Source organism: Mustela erminea, chromosome X (assembly GCF_009829155.1).
Source record: "Mustela erminea isolate mMusErm1 chromosome X, mMusErm1.Pri, whole genome shotgun sequence".
In the NCBI taxonomy this organism is placed as follows: Eukaryota; Metazoa; Chordata; class Mammalia; order Carnivora; family Mustelidae; genus Mustela; species Mustela erminea.
Window position 1 is genome coordinate 18,861,146 of NC_045635.1, and position 6,125 is coordinate 18,867,270.

Below are 6,125 nucleotides of genomic sequence, written 5' to 3' on the forward strand. Positions count from 1 at the left end.
GGGTATTAAGGAGGGTGGGTATTAAGGAGGATGGGTATTAAGGAGGGCACATATTACATGGAGCATTGGGTGTTAATGCAAACAATGAATCATGGAACACGACATTAAAATGGCGTACCGTATGGTGAATAACATTAACACAATAAACAATAAAAATAAAGAAGAAAAAAAAAGTAGCCTGCCAGTGCTGTCTGGTATAGCTTCTGTCAACCTCTCCAACCCTGTCTTGCATCCCACTCACTTTCTCCCTGTGTGTTTCCCCAACAACAGCCTTCTTTCAGTCTCTCATATTCACCACGGTCCTTGTTACCTCAGGGCCTTTGCATATGTTGCTCCTTCTAACTAGAATGGTCTCTCATATTCACCACGGTCCTTGTTACCTCAGAGCCTTTGCATATGTTGCTCCTTCTAACTAGAATGGTCTCTTCATCCCATGCTTCCCCTAGTTGATTGCTACTCATTCTCTAATTCTTGGCCCTTGTTTGAGACAAACAAACCCTGACTGTCTTAACTCTCCCTATTACAAGCTCAGGTACCTCTTCTCCATGGCATTTGTACATACATCATCTTGATTATTCGATTAATGTCTGCCAGGTCCTTAGACATAAAGGCTGGAATTTTGTCTGATTTTCTTGACTTTGTGTACACAGTCCCAAGCATACTTGTTGACTCATAGTAAGGGCTTCACAAATATCCAGGGTATGAATAAAAGGTTTCATGGAGCTCTTCCAGTTCCTATGAGTCTTTGGTTAATCTATCACTATGCCTCCACATCATTCGCCCAAGAGCCAAGTATAAACAAATATATTTTTAAATAACAGTATATTCATATCCTTGCAAGAAGCATGTAGGAAGGAAGGCAAACAAAAGTTGAGGATGGCTTGTTCCTCTAGTCATATGGCACATTCTAATCATCTTGGTTTCTTTGAAGTCCAGTCCAGTCCAAAGTCTTACAGTGGAAATGAGAAGGAAATAGATATTTAGCAGCTTTAATCCAATGTTAGTCAAATAATATCCCAGCTGTAACTGCATGTGGTACTTCTTTTATATAAACCTAACATGTTTAAGGAATGTTTTTCCCTGACATGAGAAAACACTGAGTTCTTGCTATGGAGTGCAAAGAAAGGGAAAGAAGAGCAGGATTCCAAAAGGGCCTTTGCTGCTGATAATTTACATTTTAGACTAGTGTTTGTTTTTCTCTTTTATAAAATTAAACATAATTATCTGTACTCCCTACCTGTCCCATTGGGAGCTTGGAGGAATTAATGAGATGATGTTTGTGGAGTGCCTGGGGCCCCTTGGATACACTATTATTAGAACCGTTAGGTAAAACATTGCTTTCGGTAACCCATGGGGTGACATCCAGATAAGCAAGGCTGACACCAGAAAAAAATGGTAAAGTTAAATGTTAAAGACAAAGTGCTATTTGATGATTTTTCAGAGATGAAAAATGACCCTTTCTTTCCGAAATTGTAACAGCACTCTCCCATCCAGTAGCCACTAGCCACCTATATGCATTTAATTGAAACTGAGAAACTGAATTTTAAATAACCTCCCATGACCAGTGGCTTACTCATTGGATAGTGAAGATACAGAGCATTTCCATTATCAAAAAGAAAAAAAATTCCAATGGACAGAACAATAAATCTTGGAGGGTCCTTTCCTATTGACGCTTTGCTTGTGAATTCTGCTATGTGACACTTTTAAACCCTCATCCAGAGTAGGGGTTTGGAACTTTATCAGCTAGGAGAAAAATTACTCATAGAACGGAAGATACATTGTGCTTAAAAAACAAATGGTTTCCTTTCAAACTCCTTTGTTTTGCCTTTCATGCCCTGTCTTTGCCGGGTCAACGCTAAGAATGTGGGTGATGCAGAAGGGGTTAAATGGTTCTCGTTCTTTCCCTGTCTCCTGTCTCTCGGGGTCCTATCCACATACCAGCACTAAAGTCTGGGCAGACAATAGACTAAACCCATCGGAGTAACCGTGAAAACAGAGTTTCATAGCTAAAAACTGCTACCTCCACTTGTCCGGAAGAAAAAACATAGACCATTAATATATTCTCATAGGGAATAAATCCCCTCTGGTATGAAATACTGCTGCATCTCATTTTTATCTTTATACTATTTTAATCTTGTTGGGTTGGGGGTGGGGTGGGGAGCAGAAATGAGCCCAACGCATTCTAACTTTGTGTGGGTGTCTCCCCAGCTTGGTTACCAAAGAAACCATTATGTTCCATACTCTTCAAATAATGGCTCTACTAGTGCTCTAAATACTCTCTTCTTTTCTAACCTGACTTCGCTGCAGATTTAGAGCCACCATCTGTTGGCCAGCAGAAGAGAAGGGTTTCTGGAAATGCCATGGCCCTTCCCACACTGTTTTAAGCCTCGGTCTCAAGATTCCAGCCTGAGAAGTCTGCTTCCCAGGCCAGGATTTCCCAAGCAGAGGCAGGATGCTGTCTCCAGGCACCACTGCTCTGCCAAACCGCATCAGTGAAAGGTATTTGCAGGCCTCCCTGAGGCTGCCAGAAGCCTCCTGCCACCCCAAGCTGTGAGGCTTCTCTCCTGCTGCAGTTGCAGGGGCACTGCTGCTCCGTCCCTGAAGCGGGCCCGCGGAATGTGGCTGTGAGGTCGTCCTGGGCGCCCGAGGCTGCCCTGTCACCCTCCCATGAACACCCGCTGCTTGTCTCTAGAAGCAACCAACACAGCTGCCTGATTGGGCTGTGGCCTCCAGAGAAAAACTCTCACTTCAAAGAAACCCCCCTGGGAGCCCAGGATGCTAATGTCCCTATGGGGTTTTCTAGAAAAGGACTCTGTTGTCAGCCCTTACCAACATTTGCCATCCCCCGCCTGCTTCCCACTCCCCCATGCTTTATTGAGATATTACTGATAATATGACATTAGTAAGTTTAAAGCATACGATGTGATGACGATATACATATACATTGCAAAATGATTCCCACAGTTAGGTTAGCTAACACTTTTATCACCTCACATAATTAGGGCGTTTTCTTTGTTTTGTTTTTGTTTTTTGTGGTGAGAACATTTAAGATCTCTCTTACCAGCTTTCAAGTACATAATACATGTACTAGCTATGGTCCCCATGCTACTCATGAGATCCCTAGGACACATTCATTCTATGACTGAAAGTTGGCAGCCTGTGACCAACTCCTCTTGTGTATACGAAGGCACGACGCACTTGGCAAGTTCCCCATGAATCTGTGGCAGCCAGGAATGAGGGAATGAGGTCTTTCTATAAACTCCCAGGTCTCTGTAACAAAGGGTTCTGAGCTACTCTCTCAAGCAGTGTGGCTACTCTTTTGGAGGTTTTACATAGATGTTAAAGAGCTTCCAAATTTCTCTGTTATAGGCATCTAAGTATAAATCTGGTGAAACTTTGCAATCTGTTCAACCACAAGAATGTTACTGATTGCAGCTTAAGAACAAGCAATTATTCTTAAAGCTAGTAGTTGCTTCCACCAGGACAAACCCACACCCCTGCTTATAAAACAAAACTTTAAGCAAGAGTCATCCAAATTATTTGGATGAAGCAAACATCCTACCCATACAAGCGATTTCTGTATACCCTTGTACCTTTACTTATAACGCACATATTCTATTACACTAGTATATTATCACATTACAAAACATGCTCCCAAAATTGAAATATTAAATACATTAAAAAGGAAAATACAATATTTTTGAAAGTATGCTTAATTTCCTTTTACTTATTAGAGGTACAAAAGTTACTCTTGCTCTCACTGGCAAAATATGAAATTTTTGAGAGCAGTATGCTCATTTTCTTCTTTTCTTAATTTAGTTTAGTTCAAAAGTTGTGCGAAGTTCCGTTAAAGCTGATTCTTGGTTTTAAAGTTATGTCAGCTCACAGAGAGAGAGAAAGCCTCCAAAAATACAGATCCAAATGGAAGAAGTAAGGGTCATTTAAGAACCTGGTATTAGCTGCTATAAAAATCTAATTTAAAACTTTCTATCATAATAATATGTTCTAAAAATAGATAATATTTATGAGCCCTTAACCAGGTACATGTAAACTTTAGTATGTGGTAACTCCCTGCAATTCCACAGATGAGCCACAGGACCACAGTCAGTACCTCTTCTCCCTCAGGATACACGATAGGAGACCAAGTAACATAGAGACCAAGGGTGGGCATCTGCATGCATCTGGATATTAAATACTGGCACAGTGACCATACTGTGAAAATAAAAGTACTGGGTGCCTAATTAAATTTGAATTTCAACTACCTGACAAATACTGCTTTATGCCAACAGGGCATACTTACGCTTCAAAATTGTTGTTTATCTGAAACTCATATTTAAGTATCTTGTATCTTATCTGGCAACAGTAAATATTAGAAAAGCTTAACTTACTTCTTCTCTTTTTGTCCTTTTTTTTTAAACCTAGCATAAATATAGATTGGGGTGCTAATACTGTTTTCCTGTATGCTCAGCAGGGGAGACCCCCTTCTACAAAGCTATCCCCAGAGTCTGGACAAAGCGGTAGCCTCCTCAAATAGCTAACACAGTCATGGCTGATTAAAAACACACCCCCTTTCACTCAAGTTCCTTAAACTATTCCCTCCCAACCCTCTCACTATGAGCATCCCAACTCAGTGCAATGATTGACTGATACTGAGCCCTCTTTTTTCTGGCCAGTTAAGTGTATTCACGGGCAGAGGAAAATTGCAGGTAAAGCCGGAAGAGGTTTGGGCCACAGGTGTGGATGTGGGTATGAACTTGCCCACCCTTGCTCCACCTCTGGTTTCCAGGGGCACCTTTCCCACCCCCACCACCCTAGCCAGTATGCCGCTGATCAACACAGAGAAATGCTCTGAATCAGGCCTAAGGAGCTCAAGAGGACATGGGGTTGGAAGATGTGTCTTTGGGCATGAATGCTGTAAAATCCTCAGAGGTAAATTTAACACGACCTTAAAATGACTTATCATTCACACTTTCCTGCATACTTTGTCCAGCATCAACAAAGCGTGGGAGACAAGCTCTGGGAAAATCCGTGCAGCCCGTCTTCGTGGCAGCGTGACGGCTGAGGCAGCAGCACAGGTAATGAAAGAGCCTGCATTCAATAAAGGGTTCCTGGGAAATGTAGGGCAAGAAGATCTAGGTTGTTCCAATGCATACAGGTTCCAAAGAGCCATAGCATCGTGAGTCCCTCTCTCTCATGAAGGAAGCAAGGGGTGCTAGGTGACATTAGCCAGGAATGGTGTACTTGACAATAAAGAACACTAATTAGGTGGGACACAGATCTGAACGAGAAGAGATGATGGCTAGACCCGACAAAGAACCTTCACATGTAGTGATCCGATATAAACAAATATGTAAACAGCACATCTCTACTCATCCGCTATGGTAAATCTTCATCAGTAAAATGCTATACCTCACATGCGCCCATGCGTTTTTATAATACATTTTTTTAACTAAATTGCTTACATAGATAGAGGCCACACACAAAATTTTTGTCAGGTGCCCCCACACATTCTAGGGGCAACCCTAATACCCGGCGATCCCAAAGTTCTCCTGTGTGGCCCTAATGGTGTGGTTTCAAAATGGTGCATAGCCTCGGGGTAGTTTCACAGCCAAGGTCATTCTCTACATTTAAGGGACAACAATTACTGAGTGCTGGCTCTGTGCCTGCTACTGTGCTCAGGGCTATGCATACATTATCTCATTGTATACTCACAGTAGGCCAGGGGACAGAGCAAGCTACTTTGTTTTAAGCCACCCCAGCTGAGGATACTGTGTTAAGCCCCAGTATAGCACTGAAAGAGGTTAATCGGAGCTTTTTGTTTCAGTCATTTCCCCCGAACTGCTGTGAAGCAAGCAGATCTCAGATCTTTTCATCTCTGCTTTACAATTGCAGAACTTACGTCCTAGGAAGGAAGAGGAAAGACACTGGCAAGAGCAGGCTGGCAGATTTCCCATAAGGAGGGGTGAAGACTGCAGAGGCAGAATGAGAGGCCTTGGACCCCAGACTAGATCCAGACCCTGCCTTTGGACCACCCTGCCTCACTAACAAATGGGAAGTTCTGCAGTGACCTGACTGCCCAGGGCCCCACAGCGCCTTAAATGTGCCCAGACCAGGACATCGGCTTT